This window comes from Ictidomys tridecemlineatus, chromosome 1 (assembly GCF_052094955.1).
Source record: "Ictidomys tridecemlineatus isolate mIctTri1 chromosome 1, mIctTri1.hap1, whole genome shotgun sequence".
Lineage (NCBI taxonomy): Eukaryota > Metazoa > Chordata > Mammalia > Rodentia > Sciuridae > Ictidomys > Ictidomys tridecemlineatus.
In genome coordinates, this window is record NC_135477.1 from 75500968 (window position 1) to 75523470 (window position 22503).

General features: G+C 35.2%; 1 long non-coding RNA gene across 3 annotated transcripts; it reads left to right on the forward strand.

Annotated features, from left to right (window-relative positions):
• Positions 1–1525: 1525 nt before the first annotated feature.
• LOC144376162 (uncharacterized) lies at positions 1526–22054 on the forward strand. 3 transcript variants are annotated; one of them, XR_013436310.1, is made up of 4 exons: positions 1526–7137; positions 12498–12586; positions 18276–21311; positions 21943–22054. It is a non-coding gene; the product is annotated as an uncharacterized LOC144376162 (long non-coding RNA). The 3 variants fall into 3 exon arrangements; XR_013436308.1 differs by lacking the exon at positions 12498–12586; XR_013436309.1 differs by lacking the exon at positions 12498–12586 and having other exon boundaries at positions 18276–22054.
• Positions 22055–22503: the final 449 nt, after the last annotated feature.

Here is a 22503-nt window from a genome sequence, read left to right on the forward strand (position 1 = left end):
TAAGATAAGCTGTGCAAAATGTATAAATACCTCTGTTGTCCTACAATAAAGGGCTTCCACTCCTGCTGTATCAAAGTTCAGAAGTTATTCATAACCCCCCCCACACACACACACACACCCCCCGCCACCCCCGGTTATTCTGCTGCAGCCAGACTGCGGCATTTTCCTTAGGTTATTTATTTGGTATTTATTTTTTCAATGTAGGAACTCAATGTTAGAACTGAATCCATACGTCCCAGAGATTTTGATATATTGTATCTCCATCCTCATTTATTTCTAAGAATTTTTTTATTTCTCTCCTGATTTCTTCTGTGACTCTGTCCACTTAAAAGTGAATTATGTACTCTGAAGTTATTGGGATTTTTTTTAACTTGTCATTGATTTCTAATTTTATTCCACTGTGATCTGATAAGATACAAGGAATTATATACATTTTTGTATTTGTTAAAATTTTCTTTGTGTCCTAATATATGATCTAGTATAGAGAATGTTCCATATGCTGCTGAGAAGAGAGTAAATTCAGTTGTCAGTTGATGAAATATTCTGTAGATATCTGTTAGGTCAATTTGATCATTAGTACTTTTTATTTCTGAAAAGTCATTTCTTAGTTATGTCTGGATGATCTATCTAACCATGAGAGCTGTGTGTTGAAATTACCTGATATTATCATATTGTGGTCTATTGTATTCTTTATATTGAAAAGGTTTGTGTACCTAGAAGCACCATTGTTTGAAGCTAAGTATTTATAATCTTCATATCTTGCTGTTGGATTATTCCCTTAACCAGTATGAAGTGATCTTTGTCTCATCTGATTAATTTTGGTTTGAAGTGTACTTTCTCAAACATGAGAGAACTACCCTGCTTGCTTTGTTTATATTTGCCTGGTATATCTTTTCCCATCCTTTCACCCTAAGTCTGTGGATGTCTTTGTCTACAAAATGAATCTCTGGTAAACAACATATAGTTGAGTACTATATTTTAATCAATCTGCCAATCTGTGTTTTTTGATTGAAGAGTTTAGGCCATTTAATTCAATATCGCTACAAATTATTTTTACTTCCTGTCATTTTGATTTATTTCTAATGTTTAAATCAACTTAACTCTCATTTAATTGAATATTCTTATAGTGCAATTCATCCCTCTGCTGGTTTTTATTTTTATTTTTTATTTCTTCTGCATGAAACATTTCATTGTGCATGTTTTGTAATGCTGACTTAAATGATCTTTATTATAATGTGTCTTGGAGTGGTAGTGCCTATTTGGAGTTTTATATGCATCAGGTATTTGGATTTCTGTCTCATTCCTAAGATTTGGAAAGCTTTTAAACATTATTTCATTGATGGAATTGTGCATTCCTATACTTTGTATTTTGCGGCCTTCTTCAATCACAATTATTCTTAAATTTGATCTCTTAATGTTATCCCAGATTTCTTGAATATTCTGGACATTGCTCAACATTTTTTCTTTATTACTGACTTTATTTTCAAGATAGTATAATTTATCTTCAAGGCCTGAAAATCTATCTTCAAAGTGGTCAGATCTATTGGTGATGCTCTCTATTGAATTCTTAGTTCCTTTTATTGAGTTTTTTATTTCCATATTTTCCATTTGGCTCTTTTGCAGAATCTCTATCTCTTTATTGAAATGAAGTGAAACTTCCTGTATCTTACCTTTAAGTTCATTTTTAACATCTTCTTGTAGCTCATTGAACATATCAGTATGAACTTTTAAAATTCTTTCTCCTACAGTTCCTCCACTGTGATATGTTGTGGGCTCTTTGGGTTGATTTATTCCCTTGCTTTTTCATACTGCTTTTAAGTCCTCTCATCTATACGGATGATTTTCATTTTTTCCACTTTATTTTATATAAAGTATTATTTAGTAAGCTTCTTTCTCTTAAGAGCATTGAGCTGCACAAATATCCAGGTTACTGCTACATTCACTCAATGTGTGTCTTCTGCTGTTCTCGTTCTTAGCACTATTTGAAGAGCAGACACAGAATTCTGTTCTTTAGAGCAAGTCACATATATTTAACCTTCAGAAAACCCCAAACCTTTCTGACATTGTTCTTCACAATTCTTCTAGTCCAGATGTAAACATGTAGTAAAATTCTGAAATAGGTTGAAAAATAATAAAATTGTTATTACACTATAAAGGAGTTAAAAATTGGACCAAAGAAGAGAGAAAAAAGAAAAATATAAAGTAATAACACTTACCAAGGTAGAAATAAGATAAAGATAGATTGGAGGGGGGGTTTGAGGCTGTATCAGGTAACATAAGAAGGAAAAAGAAGAGCCAAGAGGAGCAAATGTAAGCCTAAGCTAAGAAAATAGAATGATTCTAATTCATGCTTTTTTAAAGAAGAAATACAATCAAATGGGTTGAGGGCACAATATAAAATAGTAGGCTAGCAACTATCCAATTAAAATGAAGTCTAAATTATGCCTATTTATAGTAAACCATGCAATTTGAAGAATATTCTTGAATCTTTATTATGGTTTGGATGTGAGGTGTCCCCCAAAAGCTCCTGTGTGAGCCAAGCAAGAAGGTTCAGAGGAGAAATGATTGGGTTATAAAAGTGTTAACCTTATTAGTGAATTAACCCCAATGGGATCAACTGAATGGTAACTGAAGGCAGGTAGGGTTTAGTTGGAGGAGGTGGGCATTGGGGCATGTCTTTGGGGAATATATTTTGAATCTATAAAGAGGAGTCTCTCTCTTTCTGCTTTCTAATCATTATATGAGATGCTTCCCTCTGCTTATTCTTTTGCCAGCATGTTCTGCACCACGTTGAGTCCCAAAGAATGGAGCCAGCTATCTATAGACAGAGACCTCTGAAACCATGAGCCCCAAATAAACTTTTACTCTTCTAAAATTGTGTTTATCAGGTCTTTTAGTCACAGCAGTGAAAAAGCTGACTAAAACAGTCAATTTGAATTTCATCAGGATTTGGGACTTTTAGAAGATGCCCATCACCTTTCTACTTCAGATCCCTTAGAAGTGTTAGGGCACAGGAGCCACTCCCCTACCTCCTATGGACTCCCATCAGCTGGTTCTTGGTTGTCAGCCCAGTGCTGTGTCTGTTGGCTTTTTCTATTGTGTGCAGGAGCTCAGGATGTTAGATGTTGTAACTCTGACAGCTGAAAGTCACTACATAACTGCTTCCTTTCAAAGGGTCCTCTACAAAGTAGCAGAAAGCCTGGTTGCTGTCTGCAAGCACAGCACCTGTGGCTCTGGGTTCTATGTAGGTAGTCGGTGGTGCAGAAGCATCCTCCCTGAAACACTTATCACTGGGGCATTGTTCCTATTGCTGTGAAAGAGACTCAGTTGATTCACCTGGGTTCTAGCCCCTACTACCCACGGTTGTGAATGATGGGCACTGCTCCCCTCCACCAGTGGGAAAGAAGAAAAGCTGTCATACCCACGTGAAAACTTCTACTGGCTGCAGCCACGTATCATGGGGGCTGTCCGTTTCTCTTGCCTGGAACAGAGACTGCTTTCCTGTGTGGTTCTGAGCTCTCACTTCTTACTGAATTGTGAAGGTTCACTCCTTCTCTACCCAGGCTCCCACAAAGGCTTTGGAGAGTGCTGGTTCAGCTGGCACTTCGAAGGATGGGTCTGCTCCACTCAACTACCCTCATTCACTACAAGGTGAAGGGGTTTCAGCAATTTTTGGCTATTTACAAACCCTCTTCAAATTCCTTTTACAGGGATTATTGAGACATCCCACCCCATGGTACAACCTCTGGTTATATTTGTTGCTACCTGAAGATGGGGAGATACTGTGTTGATTCAATTTCTTCTAGGGTGGTTGGTTGCCATGTCTGGCATGGCTTTCTGTCTACAATTTGGGTTATATGTCTTGATCTCTTTCAATGACCTCACTGCTACTCTGTGTTCTAATTTAGTCTATTCTTCTTTCCAGCTCTGGTTAAGGAAATAAGCCTGTGTGCTTTTTCTCTCCCTCTTTCTTTCTCAGATCCTCCCACCTCCCATTACCCTGGCCAGGTTTCAGGTTGAGGAACTCTGTCCTTATTTTCTGCTCTGGTACCTGAACTTCAAGTCTCTCCTGGTCTCAGACTGTGTAATATCGGGTCTTAGAGAACTTACACGGTTCCCCATCTCTCCAGTCAGCTGTTTCTTTACCGCCTCCTTTCTGTGCTGTGGGTAGGGGAGGGTTGGGAATTTCTGCTTACACCTGCTCCACTACCCCTCCCCCCTCATTCTGAAGCAAAGTCTGGCTCATGTGCATAAAGCTCCACTACACACAGCAACTGTTCTGCTTTTTCCTGGAAGATATAACAAGGGAAACCAGCTAGAGAGAAGCAAATTCCTTTCCCATTGAGAAAATCAGTAGCACAAAGGAGATAGATCAAGAGCAATAAACGAAATAACCAATCTCAAAACAGAATTAAAATAACTCAGGGTATAGAAAAGAACTTTAAGAGAATCAAATCTACTGTTATAATCCCTAGATTAAAGAAGTTACCACATCCATACAATAAAATCAAACTGTCATGAAGCAAGAGAGAATAAGAAAGCAAGACAAAACCCTTGAAAGTTAAATATACTAGTGCTAAAGTTCAAAAACATTTCTTTGGAGGGATGGGAGAATAAGATTAGGAAATGTCCCATAATCTAGAGCAAAATCACAAAAAGCTGGAAGACCTCAGAGCAAAAATAAAAGACACAGATGATTAACAAAATGATTTGTCGTCAAATTAATAAAAATGTCCAGGAAGGGTTATTATTAGTCATAGTCCACATAGATAACAGAATTCACCATGATATAGTCCAAAGAAGAGACTTCAATGGAAAGGTAGCTTTCAGAGGTAAGGGAATAGAAAAAGATATGGTGAGGCACCTTGAAGCTAGCAAAAGCAAGAAGTAGTTACCTCCCTGTGATTAAGGAATAAGAGGAAAAAAAACAAGTTACCAGAGGACTACAACAGCTGTGGTATGGTAACATCTCACTGTCAAGAGACTCAGCTTGGAAACAAGGATACATAGGAAAGAAATACACCAACAGCCCTCTCCTTCCACTTGCAGTCTCCTGTGGGTGTCCTCCATTGGCCAAACTCAAGTGGAATCCCACTGTAAGGTCAGGATAAGGATGAGGGGCTGGCCTTCCTGGAGGCCTTCTCTGTGGAGATTCTGGCCAGCAGGACTACCACAGGCACACCTGCTGTGGGAGGGGTCCCCAGGCTCTGAGGCTGAGCAGTACTCTGGCCACAGGAAAGATAAGACATGCCACTTGGAGAGCCAACACCTTCCTTTTCTCCCACCAGCAAGGGAGCCACGAAATCCCCCTGGGAACAGAAAGAGCACAGAACAATGGTGGAGGATAGATCTAGGTAGAATGTGAACTAAGCATGGTGTTCTCCCTTTATCCATGGGGAATACATTCCAAGCCCCACAGTGGATGCCTGAAATAGCAGATGGAACTAGTAGAAGAGACTTTCACAGGGGTACGCAGTAAACGTGTGAGCCCAGACCTGTCTGAGAGGAGACCATGAGGATGGTACCCCTGACATGGGTGTCAGAGCCAGAATGGGTGAAAGAGAATGTCCATTCAGGGAAGCAGGGATTTGGTAGCCCCGCTCAAGCTATTCGAACCCAAGTACTCTGAAGATATGGTCCACATGACAGAGGGAACAATCAGTTGTGAAAGCCAGAGCCCAAGGAGGAAGGTGCTGAAATGGGGTCAGGAGGTCCTGTTACAGGAGATTTGGTACCCTCAGGGGGATCAACCGAGCAAAGTAAACATATTAAGGCTTCTGACCCCAAGCAGCTAGCCCTGCCCCACCCCAACACACACCCACACCTCTTCATCTCTCCAGAGTAAATCTGGGCCTCCTGGAACCTCTTCCCTGGAACATCCTCACCAATGCCTTCTTTTTCTCCACTCCAATTCAAGGGAGTCGTGGTCTTCCACTTTAGCTCCATCCCCATGGACTAATCCATGACCTTGAATCTCAGCAGTATAGAGCAGAGGATCTTTTTCTTCTTAGGGGAGAGAGAGAAAGACAAGGACAAGTGCACACTTTCTCCCCTGGAGGCCTCTACCCTCTGCCTTCTTTTCCCCACTCATCCCAGGGTGAATCATTTGCCCCATGTGTGGAGGACATCAGAGGAGAAATACCGAAGGAACCCAGCCAGTATTCTTTACAGGGACTTTCCTAATCCTTGTCTCTGCCCTTTAGAAACACAGAGATTCATTCAACTTCCCTGTGTTGGACACTGGATACAGGCTTTAGATCCCTAAGACTAAATATAATGGATACAGATTGGATTGTAAGCAAAATATACACCAAATTTCAGTCTATTCCATTCCCTTGTCACCTTGGACTTAGTTATGTTATCCTTCCAAATATGTCTGCTACAGTGATATATTGCTCAGCTATTGTGAAGCAGCAAACAACAAGAAAATCTCAGTGACATCGAAACATCGCTGCTTGTCAGCCAGAGGTTAGCCCACCCGGGCTGGTACAATGGGGCAGCTTTGCTTCCAGCTGTGAATCCAGCTGAACTTGGCTTCTCACTGAGATTCAGCTTTCTCTACCCATGTTCACTCTGGAGCCCAGGCTAGAGATAAAATTTAAAAGAAGTTTTACCCTTGGAGATGTCAAGAGCAAGAGAATAAGCCTAGGCATGCAAGGTCATTTTCAGACCTACTTGAGTCATATCTGCTAATATCCATTGGCCAAAGCAAGCTGCAAGGCCGAGAACAGGGTCAGCAGGCAAGGTGCTGCACCCAACCTACCCCAAGGCCAAAGCACGAAAGCATGTCAGGCTGGCCATCAGTGTTTTTTTTTTGTTTGTTTGTTTTTGTTTTGTTTTTTTAACTTTAAAACTGATGTGTTTTTTCTAAAACTGATGTGTCTTTCTCCCCACCCACCCACTCTCTGTCTCTCTCCTCTTTTTTCTCTTCTCCTTCTCCACTTCTATAACTTTGGGAGAAGCAAAATTAACTTTCTACTTACTACTGGTCAGTTTATCATGCCCTTCATTTCACTGACCACAAGAATAAAGAAACCAGTGACACCAAGATGTGCAGACCTGGAAAGTGGAGCCGACACCTCTAAACAATGGCCACCTCTAGGTCACCAGCTGATCTTGAATCATGTCTTCTGACAGGTACACCAGTCTCTGGATTTCCCTCTTAAACCCCCTTTGTCCACCCTTGTAATGGGACACTAGTCTGCTACTTTTTTTATTTGCTAATGAGTAAATAAAACTTAGTTTTTTTTTTTTATTCAAAATCTCATCCTCATCATTTGAATCAGGACCTGGGATAAGGACTGAGCTTTTGATAGCATTAATTCCAGGTTGTGACAGTTACATATTATATAATCAATACATTATACTGATAATATTGTCAATAATCAATTAGAACTATTAGATTTTACTGATTCACTCTTCATATCTTTTCTTTTATGTCATCTTTCCTTGGATTCATATTTTATTTTGATGAAGTACATCCTCTAATAATTCTTTTAAATAAGTAACTATGTTAGTTGTAAATAAAACTTTTTGCCTTATGATGTTTCATATTTTTCCTCACATATGCACTTATGGATTGAGTATAGAATTAGAAATTTGCATTAGTCCATTTGTTACTAAAACAAAATTTCCAGGGAAGGCTGATTTTATAAAGACAAGAGGTTTATTTAGCTCACAGGTTAGGAGGCTTAAATTCAATGTTAGGCAGCTCTATTGATTTAATCTCTGAAGAGGGATTGAGGGCACCATGCTGGAGTGTATGTGAGAGCAAGAGATCGATCGTGTCACTAAACAGGAATCCAGAGAGGAAGTGAGAGATCATGCTCCCTTTTATAACAACTCACTGTTGCTAGAGCTCAGAGTTTCCACAAGAGTTACCTCAATTCCTTCTGAGGGCAGTTTCCAGTGACTTAAGTTTCTCCTATAAGGCTCCAACTCTTAAAAGTCTCTCTGCCTCTCAGCACTACCCCAGCAGGGACCAAGCTTCCAACATATGTACCCTTGATATCCAGACTCAAATTATGGTGAAATTGGCTTCATGTCAAGATTTCAAAGATATTGGGCTGGGGATATGGCTTACGTGGTAGTGTGCTTGCCTAGCATGTGTGAGGCACTGGGTTGGATTCTCAGCATCACATAAAAATAAAAAAGATAAAGATATTGTGTCCATCTAAAACTAAAAAATAAATATTTTTTAAAAGATTTCAAAGACACTGTTCCCTTGTCTTTTGAATTGGTTTTGCCAAATGAGAAATCTGTCAGCTTAATCTGCTTTTGTTGCTATTGTTGCTGTTGTGTACAACTTTCCTCCAATTTAGACTTTTAGGATTTTCTCTCTGTGCTTGATGTTCAGAAATTTCAAAACATGGATTTAAGCCTAGACTTCTTGTATGTTATTTTCTATCATGTTATATTAATTATATGTAGCATATTTTTAGAAGATATTTTAATTGATTTCTCTACTTTCTGATTTTGAGTTTGGATTTCCCTTCAGGCTATTACCCCTGTCTGGTTGTATAAAGATTTTCTTTATACCCCAAGGGCCAGGAGGTAATGTTGCATATGGAGAGTTTTTATAATCAAAAGATTTTAGGTTAGATTCTTGGGTCTTATTTCTGACTGTTTTGAGATTAAATAAGTATTTTTCTCTTTTTTTCATGCATTATGGTGTATTTCATTGTGACATATTTGTACATGCATGTAAAATAATTTGATCAATTTCACTACTAATACCTTCCCTTACCCTCTTCTTATTCCCTATAATCTTTTTTTTAAAAAATTTTAGATGTTGATGGACCTTTATTTTATTCATTTATTTATATGTGGTGTTGAGGATCAAACCCAGTGCCTCACATATGCTAAGAAAATGCTCTACCACTGCACCACAACTCCAACCTTGTAGTCTTTTATTGAATAAAATTATCCTTTTTTATGCTTTTGATTTTTCTCTAGATAGTGTTCTTTTCTTTCTTTCTTTTTTTAACAAATTAAAAAGCACAGAGAATTTCAGGATTTTAAGGAATCTTAGCAACCATTCAAAGTACTTTAAAATGTGTTTAAAGTCCTGTCCAAATGGTTGTAATGATCAACAACCTATGACAAACAGATGTTAAAGTGATTTTCTGAATATACTAAGTGGCCACAGTAAGATCTGAATGAGCTCTGGTTCCTTAATTGAAGGCCCAAGAGTATACAATATTACTATTTTGTAGGTGAGTGTTTTAATAGAGTCAGAGATCAAATCCAGTGAACCTTAATACAGAGGATCAAAATGAAATTAGTGCATAAATCCTGTGACAGAGAACAGAATGGAACTTACAGAGGAAGAACAGGTTTGAAGAGGAACAATGCCAGGTTTTGTAGTAATGGGGAGTTTAGAAAAGAGATCAAAATATTAGGATTTACAACCAGTTTGATAACTTCAAGACAGGGATTAAAGACATAGGATATAGGGAGCTATCTAGAAAGGCATATTAAGATAGGGAGTTCAGGGTGTCTTGAACAGGTTTTTTGCTTTCTTGGAGGAATTGACCAATCTCAAGATTTATGTGGAAAGATATTAAAATAATTTCAGCTACTTGGAAGAATCTCCAGAGAACATAGAAATATGAGAATGGCTTACAGAACCTCGAACTCCAAGGATCTAGAAGTTGCTGAACCACCTCCATGACTTTTGCCAACTCACTCATATCCTTCTTATGTAATGTAGGGTAGGACGGGGTGTGTTTGGTTGGAAAAGCCATGGAGTTTCAGTTGAGTTATTGGTAACATGCTTGTGCTGGGACCAGTGACTGCTACTCCATTTAGTTTGTTTTCCAGGAACAGGGAGGGGAGTTCCCACTCTTGGTCCTCGAAGCCAACCTTGTTTCAGGAAACTGAATCTTTATAGGATGAACATTAAAAGTGTGGAGACTGCCACCTGATTCTGAAGAAGAGGGATGCGGGAGTGCAAGCAATAGGAAGGAAGATATTTAGATAGTACTTAGGGAAATAGAAATAACACTTCTAGTACTCTACTACATAGGCAGTAATTCCCATTGAGTGAGAAACTCTGAGGGGATTGTTAGCTTATGTGAATAATTGGATTTTGAAATTTATACTTTTTGTCTCTGAGAAAAGTACTACCAATAACAACACATACATTTGTTATTTGACTTTCATACATTCAAACATTTCAAATGTTTCGGGGAAATATCTATGCTATTTGGAGGTAAAAGAAAGCAATATGGCCTTTTTAGTAGGTGTTTTCCACCATGCTGAATCACCAATCATTTTTGGTCTAGATGTTGAACCCTGCTGGGACACTTAACCCCTAAGCCACATCCTTTGCCTTTTTTTTTTTTTTTTTTTGAAACTCTGTTTCACTAAGGTGCTTAGGGTCTTGCTAAATTGCTGAGGCTGACTTTGAACTTGCCATCCTCCTGCCTCAGCCTCCTGACTCTGGGATTACAGGTGTTTTCCACCACACCTAGCTCCCAGCTTAGTCTTTGATTGGTGAATAGAGACTTGAGAGGGAAGAATGTAACTTTTATCTTGACTTGGGTTATCAGGTTTCTATTAGTTCAGGTAAAAAAATATGTCAGCTATTAGTTGGATTTTCAGTTCAGCTTCAGGACAGGCAATTTATAAAGATAAATTATACTTAGGCTCTACCAGTATATTTATCATTGCTCTTAAATAGCAAGAAGTGTGCCTTCATTGAGTATTTCACAGAAAGGGAAAAGTGGAACGGAAATTTGGTTAAAGGAAAAAACTTCCTTAAAAAGAGTTAATATTTTAATTATATCAACCAATCAAGAAATGCCATTTAATGAATGCAACTGGAGACTATCGTGCTAAGTGAAATAAACCAGTTCCAAAAAGCCAATGTTCTCTCAGATATACTAACTCACAATAAGGGGGAGAGCAGGGGGGATGGAATAGGACAGACAGTAGAATGAATTAGATATAACTTTCCTGTGTTCTTATATGAATACATGACCAGTGTAACTCCAAATCATGTACAGCCACAAAAATGGGATGTTCTACTCCATATATGTTTGATATCTCAAAATACATTCTAATACAAAGTATAACTAAAAAGACAAAATTTAAAAAAATTAAAAGAAGCATCATTTAATATAGTAGTATAGAGAGCTTTTTCTCTATTTTTATCTTTTTCATATTTATTTTTTCAAAACACTGAGGCTTACCTTCTTTTTATGCTGTCAATGAACCTTTATTTTCTTTGTTTATATGTGGTGCTGAAAATCAAACCCAGTGCCTATCACATGCTGGGCAAGCACTCTACCACTGAGCCAGAACCCCAGCCCCTGTTATATAGTTTTGCTCTGAAAATTTTCCAACAAACTTGGCCCTGGTGATTCCTGGCCTGTATCAGATAAGGATGACAATAAATCTGATACCAAGGTAAAGTGCTCTTTCATGAAATTAATTATCTTGCTCTGAATTTTGTTTTGTGAAGTGTTTACTGTTAAAATTTAACAATGGTCTCCCTGTCATTTTGAAGAAACAATTCTATAGAATTATGTTAAATTTTTAAAGTTTTACTTTTGTAAATACCAAAAATAATATTTTGTATTTTTTCTAGACCACACTAATCTAATGTATTTGTAATCTTCAAATGCATTAGATTAGTGTGGTCTAGAAAAAAGAATGGGCAGCAGCAACAAAAAAATACATTAGGGAAAGCATTCCAATGGAGGAGGAAATATGAAATTTGGTCAAGGATTATTTGGATGAATTTATTTTCTTGTGACTTTTAAACCATGCTATCATGACTTGCAATTTCCACACCTAGATATATCTTAAATGAATTGAATTAGTTTGTATAGTAATCATGGAATTTTAAGTTTAAACTTGTTTGAAAGCTATACAGCACATTGCAAGTTTTTTTTCTAGAGCTTTTTCTCTATCTTTGGTTTGGTATTTACACTAAAATACTATTAGAAATTGTGGAAATTTATAAATTTACATCTGTTTCTCAACATTTAGATTGCAAAGGGCTTGCCCCATGTTTTCTGAGTCTTTCCATTTAGAGTACATTTAAATCTCTTCATGTAATTGAAGAATAAATGTTTTGTGCAAAATGATAACCAGTATCTAGAGATACAGAGACTTTCAATAATCATATAGTAAGATTTTAATTGAGGGATTTTTTGCATTGTGGTTTTTAAAATAGCCACTTGAAGTTCTTGTTACATTCTAAGATCCCATATTTTAGAAGATTCTGTGCATAGTTATATAAAAATGATTTTAAAATTCTTCTATCACTCTAAACTATCGGAGGTTAGGAAACTATGTGTGTGTATCATAGAGCACCTAGAATAAGGTATTAGATGTAAAAAATTTCTTAATTTTTTTGAACATCAATAAATTGAGGGAAATATTTCTATATAATGAAGTGTTCTAAGCAATATAATATATATGAGATAGCTAAAATTAAGACTATTGAATTTCTAAAAACATGTCTTAATTTTATATTCTCTTTTAAGGTTTAGGGAGGAGAAATTCAAGTGAGCTATCTTGAAGTGATGTCATAAATAAGAGGCAAACCAATGAGAGAAATGTCATGAACATGAATGTAGGTACCAGAATATCCTTAACGTCTTCCAATTATGAGCTAAAATTAGAATTTTCCATTAAAATCTCTTAAAATTCTTTTGAGCCCCTCCCCACATGTTTTTAAATGCATCTTTTCAAACTGCGCATCCTCTAGAATTCTGATTACCAACTCTTTCCTTCATAAGAAAATTGATGAAGCATTTCTTTTATACTTTTTCTTTTTCCTGTGGAAAATTTTATAAATTGCAGATAGTGGTTTATAATCATGTTAAGTGAAATGAGTTACTGATCTTAGAGTAATAAACTAAATGCTTTATTATAGAAATGATTAGAAAAAAGCAATTGTTCTGTAATAGAAATCAGTTTTATCAGTGTTATTAGCATGAATAAAATGTGTGTTGTTTCTTTCCATACCTGACTCCTAATTCCTTTCCTTTTGTTCTTTTGCTTAAAGTTATACTCTCACCTCTCTCCTTTTGTTTCTTCATCTGGCCTTACCTTTTTAAAAATTATTTACCCCTAGAGTCAGTATTTCCTTGCAAAAACTGTTTTTCAGTGCCTTTTATTTAAGCAATCTGTCTTCATTGACTTATTTAGTTTCCTTTTTCATTACTGTATGTCTTTCATTCACCAATCATTGCCCAGAATGATTCTTTTCTTTCTTTACTTTCTCCTGGATGGAGCTGAATTTATTAAACTATTTTCTTTATCTATGGTGACTCCAACCCATCTTAGTTATAAGACATTCCTAAAATCTCTGTACTTGTGTTTTTCCTTTCAAGAGGTCATTCATACAAATATAAATCATGAAAACACTTTCAAATACCACAAGATATTATTTCAAATTTCTTAAAATGGTATTTTTTTCCCAATGTGGCTCAAACTACAGGTGGATGAAATGTTCATCCAAGGTTATTTAAGTTATGAAATTAATCTCATATATATCTTAGTCTTTGTTTAATAATTAATTAGAGATGAAGGAAGTAATATTTTGGAGGTCTATCATCTCTCATAATCCTCACCCATAAGCAGATGTTGGTCAGTTAATGGCAAGTGGAAGTTTGATTCTATATCTGAATAGCTCAGAAATCTGTTTTTCTTTTAAGCCATGTAGTATGCAGAATATTATAATTATTTTATCAAACTTGATGATTATTGTTATTTTTCTTCCCAAAATGTCTCAGAAGAAAATAAGAACTATGTGAATCTTCTCAGCAATTCAGGAAAGATGATAAACTATTTAAAGACTGCTTATTCTTGTGCTGCTCACTGACTTGAAAGGACAAGAGCTTTTCATGTTCATTTTGTTTTTATTGTCATAAAACCAAAATATGACAATGGGAAACCAGAAAATCGAACCCTGCCTGACAACAGTGGTGCTAATAGTTCAAAGTGATTGAGACTACTCTTGTAAGATCAGTCAAAGTAAAGAATATTTATGATCCTCCCTTTTCATTACCTGACCCTAAAGGTAAGGTTTTTCTTTTTACAATTATTTTCCTATATTTTTTCACATATCATCTTCCAAATCTACATTATGATGACAAAGATCCTACCAAAAATCATCATCATCATCATCATCATCATCATCATCATCCAAGACCACAAGGTCATAATTAAAAAATCAGGTACATAACAGGAGAGAGGTATATAGACAGGATTGAGATTTATAGAAATTAGTGAGTGACCAATTCTTTGGAGTGCCCTATGAAGGAAAAGAATTAGAATGCAGATCAAAAGAACAGCTAGATGTGTAGTAAGCTGAGAATGGGCATGAATTGGGAACAATTTTTTTTAAGAATGACAATACAAACATCAAGATTGAATAAAATGGTCAAGATGAAAGATGTTATAAAAATACAATGGAAGCAGTGAAATTAAGGAGAGTAGGAACTAAAGTATCAACTAGATTGTTCTGAAAGACTTGGAGTTATTTTTAATGAACTGAAAGAAAATGTAATCCTTACCTCTTTTGCATTTAAGACCTTTATAGTTCAAATGGGGATAGGAGTAGAAGTGGAATTCTGGAGTCAGTACAGTGTGAGCTGACAACTAAAGGGAAAGAGTCAGACACATAATTGGTAATATTTTCTTCCTTCCTTTCTTATTGAGACTTGTAAGAACTTTTTAAACTTAGCACTAATGTAGAATAGACTTAAAATGGTTAAGATGGTAAAAGTAATATTTGGGTATACGTTAATTATACACAACAGAGGGTTTCATTGTGATAAATTTGCACATGTGTATAACTTAGTTTGATGAATTCAACTCCCAAAATCCTACCTTTACCATTCCTTCCTCCCTTTTCTCAATCATCTTTCTGCACACCAATAGTCTTCCGTCGTTTTTTACGATGAACGTTTTTCACCCTACTGGCTTCCACATATGGAGAAAACATATGATAGTTTTGTTTCTGAGTCTGGCTTATTTTTGCTTAACATTATGCTCTCTAGTTCCATCTATTTTCCTGTGAATGATATAGTTTTGTTATTTTTATGGCAGAATAATATTCTTGTGTGTGTGTGTGTGTGTGTGTGTGTGTGTGTGTGGTGTGTGTGTGTGTGTGTGGTGTGTGTGTGTGTGTATATATATATCACATTTTCTTTATCCATTTATCCATTTACATACATCTAGGCTGATTACATAACTTGGCCATTGTGACTAATGCCATGATAAACATGGATATTTATGTATTTCTAAATTATACTGTCTTCAATTCTTCAATAAATACTGAGGAGTGGCATATGTATATTATATGGTAGCTCTATTTCATTTTTTGAGTATCCTCCATACTTATTTCTGTAGTGGCTACAATAATTTACAGTCCCACCAGCAATGTGTAAAAATGTCTTTCCCTTACCACCTCCCCAGAATTTATTATTTGTGTCTTGATGATTGCCTTTCTGAGTGGGTTAAGATGGAATCTCTATGTAGTTTTGATTTGAATTTTCCTAAAGGCTAAAGAGTTGGCCATTGTACCTCTCTTTTAAAAGCTATCTATTCATTTTATTTGCCCATTGGTTGAATATTTTTCTTTTTTTTCTGCTGTGGAGTTTTTAATTGATTACATATTCAAGATATCAATCCTCTTTCATAAAAGTAACTGGCAAAGATTGTGTCTCATTCTGAAGAAACATTTTTCTTACTATTTTCTTATCAAAAATTTTAACAAACAATATATTTTCTAGGTCCATATTTACCTAAATGAAGCAGCTGCTACAATTATCCATTTATACTCAAAATGATATCCTCCAAAGTCTCTCCTCATTTCAAGCATTTAATAGTAAAATAATGCAGGTCATTAGAACATTTTAAGTGTTTAATGCCTTGTTATAGAAAGTTTATTCATAAGAATTTGTTTAAATGTATATTTCTTGAGTATCCTTTTAATTTTTCTGGTAACACAAAGTAAAGTTAGATATATTGAAGTTAGTTCCTTGTTGAAATAGAACATTGGTGAGTATTTTGTTCTTTTGAAATATTTTAGTTTTTAATATATATTTGTCTTGTTTTATAATCTCATTGATCTCAAAACTTGAAATTTAGATGTCTTCTCAGAAACTGATTAGGAAATCTTTATGCAACTCATAGTAATATTAATTTTACCAGAGTATCTCAGAATCTTCCACAGAAGTGTGCTGGTCATTTATTTGTGGCTGCAGACCTCAAAGAGCAAACCATAGAGTAAAAAGACATGGGGAAGTTAAGAACTATATATTATGAAAAATCCATTGGTCAGAATATTTGAGCTGAAGAATAATACCTATTAAATAGAAAGCAAGGAAAAAGAGAAGTGAAAGATTAATCAGTGGTATATTTTGTCAAGTTTCATCAACAGATTAAATTGGAACTATGGTGGAGCTGCTGATTTACCTCCATGTCAAGACCTGCTTAGACCAGAAAAATGTTGGCTAATAAAGAAGAGGTGAAAAGAGGGAATGAATAATAAGAAAGGCAGAGTGCAGGGAGTAAGTGAAGGTGTACACAATGGAGGGAGTGAAATTTAACACTTTAGAAAGAGGAAGAGTAGAATTTTAGAAATGTGGGAAGAATTTGTGATGTTTAAATGCTAAACTTGTCTAAGAGGTACACGAAAACTGTACACTCTTCCTGTCTTCCTTACACTGGAAAAGACATTAAGATTGAAGTGTTGGACTATGCAGACGTATGTTTCATTTATAATAAATAAATATAAACTTATATTGTCAGTTATGTATGTTTATAATTTGATGTTAAGTAAAAAGCTGTTTCTTCCTAGGACATTAATATATAGAACAGAATAAGAAAACAGGAAAAACAGAAGAGTAGGATTAGTTATGGAGAGATCAGGAAAGACTTAGTCTGATAAAGTCACTAGAAAGTTTATGACTTCTTGTAGAGTTTCAATTTGGGAGACATGATAGAGAGGAACATGAGTCTAGATTCCAAAAAGTAAGTTAAGGTAGAGGAAGCAAAAGCAGACTCAAAAACAACAGCTTCTTAATTCTTTAATTGAAAATGCACATTCTGATTCAGCAAGCAGTTCTGGGATTCTACATTCCTTATACACTCTAAGGTTATTCCAATGCTGCTGACTTTCAGAACACATTATAATTAGCAAGACTGTAGATTTCCTTGAGCTGGAGTTGTGATTCGGTAGTTGAACACTTGCTTGGCACATGTGAGGCACTGGGTTCAATCCTTGGCACCATATAAAAATAAATATAATAAAGGTATTGTGTCCATCTACAACTAAATAAAATATTTTTGAAAAAAGAGTGCAGACTTTTCACTAGAAAACTATGAATAAAGAGCTATTTGATAATAGTTTAAGACATAACAAAATCAGTGCAAACCATAAATTTTGTGTTTATTTCTGAGCAGTTTTTGAAAAGGGGGAAGGCCAATAAATGACAAAGTAATAGAAATGACAATTCTAAGATATTATTGCTCAACAGTGAAGAAAGTAGTATTTGGAATAATCCATACCAAAAAAATGTAAAATGGAAAGAATGAAGATCACTGATCCAGAGGTTATGTTTAAAAAGAAGGAGTGTAGAAGAAATGAAGTAGGAATGAAAACAAATTACCTAGATGATTTTGGAATTAATAATGAAAAAACTTGAAAGAATACACTTGAATTCACATCAAAGATTTCAATATTACTGATCCAGTGATTATTGGATGCAGGAGGCAGAGCTGGAATTGGAGTAGGCCATTTCTCCTCTACTCATTTCTCCTCTCCATAACACTCAAGTAACAACAAAGTAAATCGTACTGATGTTAATTATTCGTATGAGATAGATTTCATATAAAAGCATTGGCTATTTTTTAAAAGACAGCTTATTTGCTCCCTTGTTTGTCTCTTTGTTTTGTTTTGTTTTTTCTTTCTGATGTTGTTGCTGGTGATAAATTCCATGGTCTAGGTCATGGTAGCAATGTACTCTATCATCAAGCTACATCCTCAGCCCTCCATAACTAATTTTTTATAACAATAGTCATTTCATGTAAATACTTTAAAAACTAACAAGATACACCTCAGTAATGTTGGAAATAAAACACATCATGGAGATTTTTACTTGAATACCAAAACTGTTATTTTTAGTGTCAATTACACTGATTTTGAAACATAAATAATTGTGATATCTATTAATTTAGTGCCATGCTTACTTTTTCATTTTTGATTGCCATATGACAACATTTTAAGCATTCTATACATTATTTCTTAGGTGATGCTCCTATATCTTCTCACCTGAGTGGATCAAGAAATTTGAACATGGCTAAACCAGAGGATAAAAGAAATGAAGGCTAGCAGTATCCTACATGGTATATGAAAAAATAGAATACTTTTATAAAATATTATTTTCAAAGTATATATCTAAGCTGAACATTTCAGAAAACTTGCTTTCATGAAAAATGAATTATACATTCCATTGAACTGTTATCACAACTTTGTACTTGCAGAACAATGTGAGCAATAGGATACATGTAATAAAATGGTGTAGGTGATTCTGATGTGTTCCATTGAAGATCATTGTTGTTAATTCTATCTTCAGCCTTCATATTTATCCTCGGTGGGTCATGATTTGCTCCTCTAATTAGAGATCACTTTTCTCTCCATCAATCAGCATGTTTATATTGGTATATGCACATTTTCCTATTTTATTTATGGTCATTGGAAACACAACCTCCCTTTTGGAATATTAACTTTATGCTTTAGTAAATCCATATTCCTCATTTTTCTTCAATATATTTCTGTCACATTGCTGTCCTATCCAGGAAAAAAAATCACAAAGTTAAAATAATCAAAGCTAAGCATGAGGATTCAGCTTCACACAAACTTCTTCATAACTGTATGGTTGGTGTTATCATTAACATAGAAATGATTATATGTCTCTTTGCTTTTCAGTAGTTCATGAAAAATATCCTCACTTGGAGGTACAAAAACATATATGCATCTTGAATTATGAACTACTGTTATGTGTCATATACAATATTTATTTAATATCCTGTTTCTAAACTCATCCAGCCTACCTTTGAAATGACAGATTTTGTTCTAAATAAAGCCATAGGGATGACAGATATTAGGATATTCAAATAAGGCAAATTTTACAATACAAATGTTTTTTGAAAGAAATATATGAAAACATTGACATACAAGCAGTCTTCCCATTTCTAATCTTTTCTATTCCAAATTTGATGGGAGGTTTGGTATAAATGAAGTAAATGTCAATGTTGGTATCCTTTCTTTTAAGGTATTTACAAACATAAAAAAATGATTTTTAAAATATAACCTTTTTCCAGGAGTTTCTATTTTTAAAGTTACCTCATTGGAATCCCTATACATATTAGGAATCCACAGATACAGATCATATGATACCAATGTTTTTCTGATTTTAAAAAAATGCTTATTGGAGAGCTGTGCAGTGGTGCTTGCCTGTCATCCAAGCTTCTCAGGAAACAGAGTCAGAAGTTTAGCTTGAGCCCAGGAGGTAAGACCCATTTGGGAAAGAGAGAAAAGCCAATTCTAAAACTCTCAGTATTAATTCTACTATAACAGTGTATGTGAGTAATTACACCAAACAGAATTCTACTTTATGTGGCAGTTAATTCAGTGTTCTTAATCACTCGTGTGATCAAATCTCTAGGAAGAATTGCAAAATATAATATATACATTCCCCCCTTACCTATAGATTTAATATTATGCTTGATAGAAGCAAATCAATTTTATCCTAGGGTAGTGACTAGGAGCTGTAAGACTAAAGTTATTTACCTGAATCATTGAATTGTTTGTTTTTATTTAATGTTTTTGTTTATTTGTTCTTTTTCTTTGGGGGGAAGGGGGTTGAAACCAGAGCCTTTTGCATGTTAACCATACGTTACCACTAAGCCTCTTGTTCATTGTTGAGTATTGTAGATCCAAGAATCAGGATATTGTTAACAAAACACCTAAATGCATGAATTGGAGTGAACATATTTTATATACAAATAGATATATAAAAAATTGTGCTCTATATGTGTAATAAGAATTGTAATGCATTCCCCTGTCATGAAGTCAAAAAATAAAATCTAAAAAAAAATGAGTGTCCTCAACCTAGAAGGATGTGAAAGAGAAAACCAACTAAGTAAACATAAAAAACTTACACTGTCTATGTAGATCATCTGATATCTTATTTGATAGCTTTTGTAGTTATAAGCAGCATCGTTTTCCAGGGACACGGATTTGTACAATTATTCATTTAATAAAAATGCATTTTACATTGTGCACAGAAAATACCCTAAATATTTCTGGAATAATCAGGCCTACAGAGTCTTATTTTGCACTGTTGCCTTCTATGTATTCATCTCCTTCAGCTTATCTATGTGTCTCTCATATTCATCCTACCCACAGCATTGAGACTGCAATTGTGACCAAGAACCACTCTTTAAAACATTAATATCCAAGCATTTTAAATATACTTTTAAGGCTTTCACAATATGACTTCTGCCCTACCCTCTATTTTCAGTCTTTTTCCCTGTCTGCCTTTTCCTCTGGCATTAATCCTCACCAATACCTATATGTTTGGACAAGCACAGACCCCAGGTAATACAGCCTGCTATGCTCTCACCCTTTCCTGGATGCTAGCTGGCTACTTTCACCCCTTAAGTCTCAGCTCACGCATTACCACTAGAGAAATCATCCCTGACACTTTTTAGTCACACTAGCACATCAGAACTCAGTAAGTACTTATGTTAATCAAATAAACAGAAACTGTTTACACAAAGCTGATTTAAAAAAAATTTCCCTTTCAATCCAGGAGTATAAGGGAATGGCACATAAAGAAATAATTTACTTTTCAAGTGGTAAAGATATAGTATCAAAATTGATAAAGTTCTAAGGTAGCCCCAAAGAATAAAACACCTGTTTATCTTGGGAACAGAACAATACCCATAATCAAGGAACACTTCACATAGCAGACTGAGTCTAAGATATAGCAAAGGAGTTTGCCAGAAGTGTGGACAAAACCATTTCGGATGTAAAGAACGGGGTGTTCACTGATAAAAGTGTAGAACATATTAGTGGTTTTGGAAACCATTGACGATCAGTTACAACTGTGAAGTATGAAATAATGTACAATGTGAATTTTTATTTCTTTTACATTTCTTTCCTGAGGACTTGTTCATTTATGTTGAGTGATGAATTTGTGGATGAACCTTTGAGATGCTTGCATGCACTGAACCTGGTGACATTTAGCGTTTCTCCAAGTGATTTGTTGCACTTTGGGGTAAGTAGAAGTATTTCCTAGAGATCAATAGCTGGGTGCAATGGAGCACACCTGTAATCCTAGCTACTTTGGAGGTTGAGGCAGGGGGATGGCAAGTTTCAGGCCAGCCTGGGAACTTTAGAGAGACCTTGTTTTAAAATAAAATAAAAAGATCTGGAGATGAAATTAGTGGGTAGAGTGCTTACCAAGTATGCACAAGGCCCAGTTCAATCCCCAGTAGCACACACACAAAAATAAAATAAAATCAGATAAAATAAAAAGAAGCAAAGATTCACCTAAAGACTAAGCTTAATTTAAATTCCTAATTGGAAAACAAACAAAAATTATTATTATTATTGCTTTTTTATTTCTGTTTTTTTAGGCTATTCCTTTCTCTAGCTATTATAAGAAATTTTAGTAAATATTAGCATTTGTCAGAAGAGCCCCATTTAGAAGTGAAATCAGAAGATAGACAAAAGAAGGCTTTATGGCACAGAAAATAACCAGCCACAGTTATGTAAACATGTACGTTTAAATTCCTGGTTTTATATTGTTTACCTTGCTTTAGAGTATATAGATTAGACCAGATATAATAACCTTTCAGTATAGGCTTTTAGAATCAACAAACATCCTGAAATATTTTTTTTTTCAGGGCCAAGGACTGAACTCAGAGCCTTGCATGTGCTAGGCAGGCCCTTTGCCACAGAGCTAAAACTCAACCCCTAATTAAAAAATAAAATAAAATAAAAATATTTTTAACTGGCCTATTATTTGTACTTTCATTTGCATAAACTCTTTAATTGATAAATACAGTAAGATCAGATTTGAGTCTTATAAATAAACAGTTGAAATTATGACAGCTGTTGCCACTAAATTGAATTCATATGGTCATTCCAGGGGCTCAAAGGTTTTAGCCTCAGATTACCTGCCATTAATGCCTTCGTTAGAGATTTCATTCTGCCTTGGCTTCAGTGTTTATGTCGAGATAGATTATAAGGTCATAATAGAACCCACCTGCCTATTAGGGGAATGATACCTTCCAAAATGGGACCTTTCATGTTTGGGTACAACAATAATTTTCCAACTTATTACCTTTCAATGTAGGAGATCAATAAATATCATTAAGCATTTGTATCTACTGATTTTACCAGACATAAGAATACATGCAAACTGATTTAATATAGATAGTGTATACAGATACATATTACTATCA